The 12,073-nt window shown below is 43.7% G+C and overlaps 1 pseudogene; it reads left to right on the forward strand.

Annotated features, from left to right (window-relative positions):
* The first annotated feature begins 2,280 nt into the window (after positions 1–2,280).
* On the forward strand, positions 2,281–2,399 carry LOC112469378 (annotated as a pseudogene).
* Positions 2,400–12,073: the final 9,674 nt, after the last annotated feature.

A 12,073-nucleotide genomic window follows, 5' to 3' on the forward strand; every position in this document is an offset into this window, starting at 1 on the left:
GAGGTGATACCTTATTGTGGTTTTGATTTGTAGTTCTCTGATGATTATTCATGCTGAATATCTTTTCATGTACCTGTTGGCCATTTGTATGTCTTCTTTGGAAGAATATTCAGGTCCTCTGCCCATTTTAAAATTAGATTGTTTTTGCTGTTAAGCTATATGAGTTCTTTATATATTTTGGGTATTAAACCCTTATCTAATAGATGGTTTGTAAATATTTTCTTCCATTCTTCAGGTTGCTTTTTCATTTTGTTGATTATTTTTATGCCGTGCAGAAGCTTTTTAGTTGTAGTCACATTTATTTTTGATTTTGTTGCTTGTGCTTTTGGTGTCATATCTAAAAAAATCATCGCCAAGACCAGTATCAAGGAACTTTCCTCCTATGTTTTCTTATAGAAGTTTTATAGTTTCAGGTCTATGGTTAGTCTTTAATCTACTGAGTTAATTTTTGTGAGTGGTATAAGATAGAGGTCCAGTTTTATTCTTCATGTGGTTATTCATTTTCCCGACACACTTAATTGAACAGACTATCCTTTCCCCATAGAGTATCTGGGCTATCGGGTCAAATATTAGTTGACTATATATGCAAGGGTTTATTCCTGGGTTCTCAATTCTATTTAATTGGTCTATGTTTGTTTTATGCCAGTACAGTACCATACTGTTTTGATTGCTGTAACTTTGTACCATAGCTTGAAATCAAGTATGTGATAACCTCCAGTTTTGTTCTTGCTCAAGATTGCTTTAGCTATTCGGGGTCTTTTGTGGTTCCTTCTGAAATTTAGAATTGTTTTTTCCATATCTGTAAGAAATGACATTGGAATTTTGATGAGGATTGCATTGAATCTCTAGATTCCTTTGGATAGTATGGATATTTTAATAATTTTAATTCTTCCAATCCTGGACACAGGATATCTTTCCATTTGTCGCCTTCAATTTCTTTGATCAGAGTCTTATGATTTTCAGTGTATAAAACTTTCACCATCTTGGTTAAATTTATTCCTATTTTCCTATTTTTTGATGCTATTGCAAATGGACTATTTTTTTTTAAATTTATATAATTTTATTATTAGCGTATAGAACCACAACTGTTTTCTGTATGTTGATTTTTGTATTCTGCACCTTTACTGGGATGATTAGTTCTAATAGTTTCTTTTAGTAGAGTCTTTAGGATTTTCTCGATATAAGATCATACCATCTGCAAACAATGACAGTTTTACTTCTTCCTTTCCAATTTGGATGCCTTTTCTCTCTCTTGTCTGATTGCTCTAGCTAGGACTTCCAGTACTATGTTGTATGGGAGTGGTGAGTGCTGGCACCCTTGTCTTATTTTGATCTTACAGGAAAAGCTTTCAGCTTTTTACAGTTATGACAGCTGTGGGCTTGTATTACATGGCCTTTATTATGTTGAGGTATGTTCCTTCTATTCCCAGTTTTTGAGTTTTTATCATGAAAGATAGTTGCCTTTTATCAAATGCTTTTCGGCATCTATTGAGATGATTTTTGCCTTTTATTCTGTTATGTGGTGTATCACATTGCTTCCTTCTCTTAATATATCTTGAATAGAGTTCCTTTTTGTTTAAAGAATTTCTTTTTTTATGGCTATGTGGCAGAAGTTCTCAAGCCTTGATGTCGACAGAATTGTCTGGACAGCTAATAGAGAACATAGGAACCCAGGGTCCTTGGGTCAGGACAGGGCCTCGGCCTTTGCATTTTGACCACATTCCCCAGGTGATTCTGATAAGGACCAGAGGTGAGAACCACTGCCCTGTCATATGCCCTCATAAATGGCTATGCTGTTTATATTTACCTGTCATATGCCCTCATATGGTTATGCCGTTTATATTTACCTGATGAAAAATCAGGCTGTTTCGAACATTTTGGAAACCCTTTAAGGTTGTCGAAGCTGGAGTAAGATGCACCAGGGTGGTGGTGTGGAGGGTGGAGTGACATGTGCAGTGACTTCCTAGACACTTTCTACTGTTCTCTTTGCCCCTGCCTTTGCCTCCTGGGTCATGTTTCTGAGATCCGCAGCGTGTGAACTTCAGGTCTCTTCTCCTGCCTCTTGTGCTTGTTTCTCTCTTCCTCAGCCTTTCTAAGCTGTCAAAGGGGTGCCGCTCTCCTCCGCCACTGCCGATCAGCCAGACACTCCCTGAGCTGATATTCCCAGGGCAGTGTCAGAGGGAAATGTTGTGATCCCCCAAATGGATTCTTTTGTGTGGCTGTAGGAAGTAGAAAATAGAAAAAGGAAGAAATGATTATTTAAAAAGTGTATGAAACTTGGTCTATGACCATGCTACCCGGAACAAGCCCAATCCCGTCTGATCTGAGAAGCTAAGCAGGGTCGGGCCTGGTTAGTACTTGGATGGGAGACCACCTAGGAAGACCAGGTGCTGTAGGTGTAAAAAATAAAAAATAAAGGGTCGTAAGCTGACAAGGTCCTTGCAATCTGTGAGGTCAACCGAGGGTTGCCTCACTTAAAAAAATAAAAATAAGATAAAAAGTATGTGAAACTTGGGAAATGTGCTTAAATGCAGTGACATCTGGGGATTTACTGAAGCTGAGCACTTTGTCTATCTTTCTGAATGACTGTTCCAGGTTTACAGCAGGTTGGAGTTCTTCACACTGTGCCCTCCAGCTTGAGGGACTCCTGGCCCTGTGTGGACATGGGGCCACCACTGCGTGTAGTGGGCCCACCTCTGTGCAGTGGGGCAGGCCTGGTGCAGGGTTTGAGGAAAGGATGTGCTTTTCAGTCATCGTTGAGTGTTAGACTTGGTCAGGATCCCAGATGTCATCTCTGTTTTTGAAGTTTCATTTTTCATTAAAGGAATCTCTCTAATATCTGATAGGCAAGCATTTGAATTTCTAAAAAGGCAAATGATGAAAATTGCAGACCATGGAAGGGGATTTATCCTCCCTTCAGGATTTCACAGTGGATTCCTTCATAGGTTTCTGACACATATTCTTTTCGGTGGCTCCTCAAAGATATCTAAAGGTGATGATTATGGTTCGATTGCAGATCCTTTCAAAACTTTGGACTAGACTTAAGACCCCAACATTAGTCTCATTTAAAGCAGTAAGTGTCCTTATGAAATCTCTGATCTTGGCTTGTAGTATCTTTGTGCTATTTTTACTATTTCCGATTGAGAGCCCCAAGTAGAGAATAAAGAAGGAAGACGGGGCTTCTGTCTGGTTTGATGAATCTTTTTGCCTGGGACGTGGTGGTTCTTGTTGAAGAGCTTTTAAGGGGGCACGAATAAAAGAATGACTTGAGATGCACTTCTCCTTGCTAATATTTTTGCTTTTGTAAAAGGGAAACCATCAGATCCTGGATTAATTCTGTCTTCAGCAGCATAGGCTGGCCTTGGAGAGTCATCTTCAAGGCTTATCAGAAAATAACTGTGAACAGTAGGCTTCTATAGAAAACATTCCTCCTCTCCCCAATGATTTAGTTGTTCAGACTTTAAATTCTGAACAACTAAATGGTTGAGCCTATAGATATGTATGTAACCTCTGTATGCTGTGAGAGAGGTGGAGGAAAGAAATGTGAATGATTTTAAGGGATCAAAATGTGTTTATGTATAGAATTAACTTCCTTTCAAGTTTCAGCTGAGGGTAAAGTTCTTGATTTTCACATCCCTACTTAACTGTTTTTAAACATTGGGCCTTAGACCAGTACCTTAGTGGGCACAGTGAAATGAACATTTAATGCTCATTTTCTTCTCTTACCTTCGACAGACTGCTATTGATCAGACCCCTTGGTCCAAAGAAGAATTACTGTTGTTAATTAGCATTATTAATTGACATTGGACTGTTAGGATGTGAGTCATATCATAGTACCTGACATATATTAATCTCATTCAATCTTTCCAACTATGGAAGGAGGAAAGTTTCTGTTATTTTATATCAGAGAAAACTAGCCAGAAAGGTTTAGTAACTTTGATAAGGTCACACAGCTAGGAAGTAGCAGAACCTGGATTTGAGCCTCTGACGTTGTCACCATTACACACTGTGTGTTCTGAACTTCAGCATGTTCTGAAGTTCACTATCCTTAAATTTCTGGAGGCTCCTCAAAGTACCACTGCAGACACTATTTCAGCAGAGAAAAAGTGGTGGCTTGGAGGATGATTTTCTGTCTTTGATTTTTGTGAGAAAACATTCAGTCCTTGACTTAGTTCTAAGTGGAGAAGGAGGTGTTGGCGTGTTCAGGAAAGGGAGAAAACAGGAAATGTGGTATGTTTGCCAGTGCCCACTGTGGAAACAGGAGCCCCTTTCAATAAAGAATTCTGCAGATTATTATTTGTTGGTGAAAATGGTGCTGGTGGGGAAGACTGCAGGTACAGAAGCCAGGCATGTTCTCAGGTACCGAAGCCAGGCATGTTCTCATCACAAAAAGTTCGGGCACAGATCTGATTGTAGATTGAGGTTAGTTTGGTGTTCAGCCCGCTGAATAATTAGAGTGATTCATGGTTCATGCAGAGACCATGTTTGGAATTGGAAGTCCAGCATTGCTACAAATAATAGAGGGGAGGTGGTTTTCCCCTGCTGTTTTGAAACTTGTGAAATGTCACATTATCACCTCCTGTCATGGTGACAAATAGGCTTTTGCACTGATCTCAGTATCCAGCTAAATGCTTTCAAATTGCCTGGTTGCCTCATAGGTTTTTGAGCTACAAATGCTTTTAAAGCACCACTCAGTTACCTTGCTACCAAAGAATAGTAATAATTATGATAATTAGCTCCAGGAAGTGCAAAGCACTGTGCTAAGTGCCACAGCAGTATTTAAGAGCTTGGGGCCAGTGTCAGAAAGGAGGCTTGTTTGGTGGGCGTTCATAGGAGGTGGCAGGGGGGCAGGGGGCTTAGCACCTGTTGCTTTCCCATGGACTATGATTTTGGATGGGGTTGAAGACCATTTCCCATAGGGGTTTGGCTGCCTCTCTTATAGTTCTGATATATTCAAAGGATCATGGTACAAACTGTCCTTAAATGGAGTGAAATGTCTCTTTTTGGTAGCTAAAGCCTGGCAATGATAGGCAGGGAGTTGAAGGTTTGAAGCTTGAAAATACTGATTTTCAGTGTTGATATCTTGAGATCAGTTGTGAGGAATCGGGTAGTTTCTTTCCAGAAATAGTTAATAGAGCCAAACTTTTGCTGCACGTGTGTTTGCGTATCTTATTCAGTGTCATCTCTTTAACATTACACTGGTGTGCATTTTAGATGCTCTCTCGAGAGGGAGTGAATGGGGTAGCATTAGAACCAGTAGCTGGGACTCGCTGCATCTCTGCACGTGCCCATGAGAGTGTACTTCAAGCTGTGAACCTCACCTGGCATTGACTTGTCCCTGCAGGAAAACAGTCCAAGCCCTGGTCCAAAGAAGCTGTTTAATCTTTTCTTTTCGACTCTAGGACTTAGTAGTCAGCTGTAAATAGTGATATATGAAACTTTGTTTTAGTCAGTAGACAGTGGTGGGAAGCAGGATGTGAGGGTAGGAGGGACCTGGGGCTCTATCTTAAGTTGATACGAACGAGGAAAGCCAAGTTCTTTTCCTTTCTCCATCAGGGTCCCCCATGAGGCTACAGGGGTGGAAGGGTGGAGAAGCAGGGAGCAGGACAGAGGAGTCACGGGAGCTGAGACCCAGTTGGGCCTCCAGGACGGAGTACCAGTCCTTGCCCAGCACTGCATGGGAATTTTAAGGACAAAGGTCTCGTTGCTCAAGCTTACATTTCGATGAATAGATCAGATGTACATGTCAGGCAGCGAGTGATGAGACAATGCTGTTATGAGCAGCGAAGTTGACATGAAGGGTTAAGGCTTACTGCTCTATCAACAGGCTGGGGGTTTAAGGGCTTTGGACTTGTGGCTTGTGGCATATGGGGTTCGGGACTGTGTGGTGTAGGGAGGACGAGAGTAGTGTCACCTGCTCCCATGAAGCGGGGACATGCCTCTTGGAAATGTCTGGAGTTTGTATGCTCCGAAGTCCGGTAGTGGAGTGGCTGAGAGTATCCATTGTCCTGTGGAGTTTTCAGGATAGTTTCCTCAGCAATTCAGGTTTTCTCAGCCAGGAGGAAAGAAGGAGTTTGTGGTGAAAACGAAGACAGGGGTGGAAAAACAGAAGACTGAGAAGTACTATTTGGGGTGAGCTCTCATGTGCTGCTGTGTATCCACAGTGTCTGTGTACATCGTGAGCCCCACCACAGAATTTAGGGGTCACAGAGCATCTTCTCCGAAAGGGATTTATAGAGATTTCTTGAGCTGGCAGGAGCCCCTGCAGCGACCCTCTCTAACGGCTGACCTGCTACTGATTCTTAGACGTACTTTTCTCCTGTAGGAATTTATGAAAAAACATATGTAGAATAAGATATTGTCGACTCTGGAAAATTACTCCCAATTGGGCACATTAAGAGGAACCTAGAAAGAACTCAAAAGATGATGAAAGTGAAAAATTCTGTAATGTTGGAGCTAGAAAGAACCTTGATGGTTCTTTCTCCTCCGCCTCCCCCTCCCACCACCGCCAACACAAATAAGGGTACTGTAGCTGGAGGAGAAGTGACTTGCAGAAGGTCACAGAGCTGGTTACAAGCAGAGCTGAGACTGGATCCAGGTTGACCCATGGACCAGTGCTATCTTCTGTCTTTCTTATGGTCTTGCATTCTTGCCCTGAATTCTTATTTCCGTTCTTGTCACTGGGAGTTGGGGAACAATGAGAACTCGAGGAAATGCTCAAACTCCTGGGGATACTGGAGGAGGAGGCCATTAGCACATCACAGGCTGGAGGAGCGGGTAAACAAGTTAGCATGACTGGAGGTGGGCTGGGGCCAGCGGGAGGCTGGGAGAGGATGAATCTGGGAACAATTCTGTACATTCCAACTGCTTTTTAATTGTGGTCTGGTGATTTCCTGTGGGGCAGTGTGGTAGGCAGGACACCATTCCCCAGGCTGAGTGACTGAGTGTCTTTTAGAAAAGGACCTAATCAGTTAGTTAATATCAATGTGTAAATTGGTTGATCATACCTTCATGTAATAATGATTTAAGGGAATATTTGTATTTTAGTGGGGGTCATTAAATAATAATGTTTCATTATAATTTTAAGTACACTTTTTAAACAGAAATACGTCATATGCTTTCTCTGTCTTATGTATGTGTCACAGGCAAGTGCAGAGGGCCTGGTTTTGCCTTCGATCCTTGGTATTGGTGATAATACGCTCTTAGCATGACTGTAACCCAAAGGTGGGCGCAAGATCAGTTTTTTATTCAGAATGTTAGATGTTGACAGTAGCATTTTAGACATCACCGAGAGTGTGCCGGTGAAGGTGGCACCGAGTGAGGTGTCACTTTAGAGGGATGGTGCCTAGAGCTCCTTATAGCCCCCTGGAAAGGTTGGCCCTAAACATGTCCCTCTGATTCCTTCCTCTCCTGTTTAGGATGAGAACTAGATTCCATTCAGTGTGACCTCCTGTTAAGTCTCTCCTCCTGAGTTTTATTAATGGTTTTGGCATTAGGACTCTCTTTGAGGTCTAAGTTTCATCGCATTTCATTTTATGACTCATTGCAATTAATGACTAATATTGGCCAGCATAGGGCTTTGATGTTTTTAAGGTGTTATGACATACATCAGCTCATTTAGTTTTCACGAAAAGCCCTGTGACCTGACTAGAACATGGTTCTTGTCCAATAGTTGTAAGAATTAAAGGTTGGAGGAAGAGGTGTGCCCCATAACTCCGCGGCTGGGGCCCGAGCCCAGTGTTCCTGATTGCCAGACCAGAGTTATTCCTGCCACACAACCCCTCATCTTGGGATAAATGCTGCCTGGAGTTCCAAGGCTGCAGAGAGGGAGGGTTGCGGAATCCACCAGAAGCCGATGGAGTGGGCCGAGAGCCCAGGGAGAGTCCTGAAGTCCTAGGGCAGCTACATTCAGTCCTCACGGAGAATTCGTTCAGGGTTCCTGAAATGTTTTGTGTTGGCAAAGCACACCATGGGAACTTTATAGTCTTTTGCAAACATAAGCAGATGAAAAATGTCCAGGGAAGGGCTGGTGGCATCCTGTATAGATGGTTTTGTTGGCTCATGTGTTCTCCTCTTCTAGCTGGCCTACAGAGAACTTTCACCAGTGCTGTGGGAGGGATGACAGAAAAGCCCTCCATAGTGTTCATGATAGAAAAAAAGTCACCCTCAGTGGATTTATTTTTCTGATTTCTGTGTCAGTGCCCACCAGCTGGGTGGACAGTGTTGGTTCTCATTCTTGTCTTCTGAAGAAGCTTTGCCAAGGCTTATAGTAAGGTCTTCTGTAGCCACCACAAAAATGAAATGTGTCTGGCACTTAGGGTAACTTCTAGACACTATGGAGGTTGTTCATACTCTCCTGGAGGCACTAAGGGTGTTCTCAGGCATGAGCCCTCTCATCCATCACATTCTGTGGGCCAGCTGGGGAGTTTTTCTCTCATTCAGAAAGACTTAATTGTACGTCCTAATTCCTTCTGCTGGCTAATAGTTAACCAACAAAACTTTTTATATTATTAAGTAACTTGGAAAAAGTTACAGGAGAGGTTTTTTTTTTCCAGCTGGGGCTGATGTATTTTTAATTGTACTCCCAGCATTAACCAACATTCTTAATCGGATCACTAGCAGCTGAAAGCTGATTCCAGCCCAGGCTTTCGGCAGCCTGCCTTGCTGGGGTTGCATGGGCGTTTTTCTGTTTTTGACAAGCTAGTTCTGTACAGGCTGCTCTGGACATGCTGAGTGTTCAGGTGGGCTGGAGAGCTCTGTCCTGGGGGCCACCTGGTAGGGGTTTGAAGGGGGAGTTGGGTCCTTGAAAAAAATTGGTTAGGTTCGGTTTTTGTTAGTGTGCCGAAGGAAGTATATCACGTTCATTTGAGAAAATTTGGGGGAGTCAGACAAAACAAAGCCCCTCCTCTGACCTTTCTTTTTGGGCAGAGGCTCGCGTACTAGTGGCCTCATTATTTGCTCTGTAGAGGTGAAAGGTAGAGAATATTAGGCTGTACTTCGGTGCACTCTAAAGGGCACAGATTTGGGAGCCAGACTCCTGCCTGGGTTTGCATCCCAGCTCCACTTCTTACTGGCGACCCCGGGCAACTTCCTTCACTTCCTCGTGCTTCAGTTTCCTCATCTGTGAAAGGGAGATGATATCTGAGAGGGCTGTGAGAATTAAAGGAGTTAATATGTGAGAGGCACTAGGGAACGGGACCTCACACATGGTGAGCTCTTTAAGTGTAGCTGTGATGCTTACCTCTCCAATATTAATCTGCTTGTTCATCACTTGTCTGCTTTCTCAAAGTTGACTGGAGGATAATAGCTCCAGTAATTTGAGTTTTCTGTTTACTCAGAGCTTGATATGTCTTGTTTCCTTTCATGTTCAGGCATGGAGCGTTTATGGTGTCTTCGTGACAGTGGTTGTGCATGGCACAATTCACATAGTGCAGAATCTCGCCCATGACCGTTCCCTGGAGTGGAAGGGAATGCCCTGGGTTTGCAGTGAGTGTGCTGTCACAGGCTGTGCTTGCAACCGAGGGGTTCTAATGCAGCAACTGTTTTACTTGGAGGTCCTTGCCTTCTCCAGAGTTCTGCTGTCTATGCCTCCAGCTCCACCACCATAGGGTAAGACCTAGGCGTGTCCTTAAGCTTCACTGAGTGTTCCCTGCCACGTAATCATGGCTGAGCTGGCTATGACATCCTTGAGGTTAATATGGAAGGTAAGGGTGTTTGGTAGTGATTCATTGCTGAGATTTAGCAAATTGTTTTTCTGTAACTTTGGTTAGGCCATGCGTATGTTTTATGGAGGTGATCCTCTGCAGGTTTTGCCAATAAAAGGTCCGTTTTTCTGGTGGACTGCAGGCTGCTATGGTACTTAGATTTCCCTCCAGGGCAGTTTCCCACTGGTGCCTCCCTTCTCACTGTGCCACTTCCTGCTTTAATGTTCCTTTACATTTCACATTTCATCCTCGCAGTCCTTCTCTGAGGTTAACAGCATGGTGGTTCCCCATTTGACACTGAGGCCAGACAGCTTAAGCTTGGGACTTAGGAGGTGTGAAATGAGCTTTGATTCTCAGATGGTGGCCTTCTCTCTGGGATTTTGGCCTTTGCACCTGAGCAGGGTGTTGAACTGCTCCCCGAGCTGCTGATTAAGTCACAGGGAATGTAAGTCTTCTCTCAAAGGAGCAAAGCTTTCCTATCAGTGTGCCCTGTACCGCCATCACACACGCACACACACCAGTGTCCTCCACCTGCACAAATGCAGTAGCCATTTTGCTCCAGCCTTTTCTACTCTCATCCATGCAGGATTTCCCTTTCCTAAAGTTCTGCTTTTGTGATTCACAAGATCACAAGCATCCAGTCTGTCTGCGTGGAGGGTCACATTCAGAGTCCACCGACTGCCTGGAGATTACCTGGTCTACCTCACAGCCCTCATTCCTCGGGCTGCTCTCTTCCCCCTTCAAAACCACTTTCTCCTGGACTTCCTTATTCATTTGCTCCAACCTCCTTGCCTCTTTTCATTCTGTTACTTGGACTTGTGGGAACTTTCTTTCCCCTCCTTCTTTGCCAAGTCAATGGTAATGTGTTAGCCTGGGTTCTCCAGAGAAATAGAACCGGGTGTGTGTGTGTGTAGTTGATCCATGTGATTGTGGAGGCTGAGCAGTCCCATGGTCTCCTGTCTGTAAGCTGGAGACCCAGGAGAGCTGGTGGACAGTTCCAGTCTGAGTACAGAGGCCCGAGAACCAGGAGAGCCAATGGTGGACATTCTGGTCCTAAAGTCAGCAGACTCAGACCCAGGAAGAGGCAACTGATTCAGTTTGAAACCAAGACCCGGGAAAAACAGATGCTCCAGCCCGAAGGCAGGCATGCAGAAGAAATTCTTACTTGGCCTTTTTGTCATATTCAGGACTTCAACTGATTGGATACGGCCCACCCACATTAGGGAGAAGAGTTTGCTTTACTTAGTCTACCAATTCTTAATCTATCCAAAAACATACTCGCAGACACACCAGAATAATGTTCGACCAAATATCTGGGTGCCCTGTGACCTGGTCAAGTTGACAAATAACGTGATCACGGGCAGCGATCCCTAAAGTCCCATTTAAATCTCATTTGCTTCATGTTTTTCCTCACTACATCGACTGACCCTTGACTGAACCTAGGTGGATTCCTCTTACTCTTGTCGACTTCACCAGAGCTTAGCATTTAATGGCACCTACCTCTCCACTGTTCTCTAATGATTTTTGTGAAGTACCTTTTGCCTCTTGTACCAGGTTTGAAGGACAGATACCATCATTTCTACCACTTTTGTCTCCCCCATGGAGTAGAGTGCTGGATCCTGTGAGACGTGCTCACTAGAAGCTTGTTATGTTAGCTCAGTTTCCCAGTGGATGAAGACACTGAACTTGGCTCCTGAGGTTACAGACCGAAGTGATGGGTTTGGACACCCCGGGATCTTGCAGTTACAGGCAGCTTGAGAAGGAGTAGCCTGTATTTGGTGTATAGTAGGTGTCCAAATGTTGTTGAGATCCTTGAAATTTTCATCAAATGCTTTTGGATTGTTGTAGGTCTCATGGCGTGGTGGGGAGAGCAGTGGACTCTAGTTAGCTACATAATCCCAAGCAACTTGCTCTTTTTTGGCCCCATTTCCTGTCTCTCAGTGGAGATGGTTTGTTCTGCCTCACCTGCTCTTGGAATAAGATAATAATGAATGATAATAATAGCTAATTTTATTGTTGTATATGGTAAACAGTGTCCTTAACACACATTTTACATGGCAACTTATTTAACTTTATAACTCTACAAATTACCTTTTTTTTTTTTTTCAGTCAAAGGACTGAGGTCCAGAGAAATTTAATAACTTGCTCAGAGTTACAAAGCCAGGGAGCAGCAGGGTCGAGCTTCTAACCCAGGAAGTCTGGTTCCACAGTGCACACTCCTCACCACTGTCACATGCTTCAAGAGTGTGTGGAAGGCATTGGAAGCTTGGAGAGCTCTGAGACTGTTTTGAGACCCATTTGAGCAGGTCCTGGAGGTGATTAATGCTTAATGCTGTCTGCCCAGGGCTTGGCCACGAATGAGTTGAGAG

The sequence above is a fragment of the Pteropus alecto genome, unplaced genomic scaffold, assembly GCF_000325575.1.
Source record: "Pteropus alecto unplaced genomic scaffold, ASM32557v1 scaffold146, whole genome shotgun sequence".
Classification (NCBI taxonomy): Eukaryota; Metazoa; Chordata; class Mammalia; order Chiroptera; family Pteropodidae; genus Pteropus; species Pteropus alecto.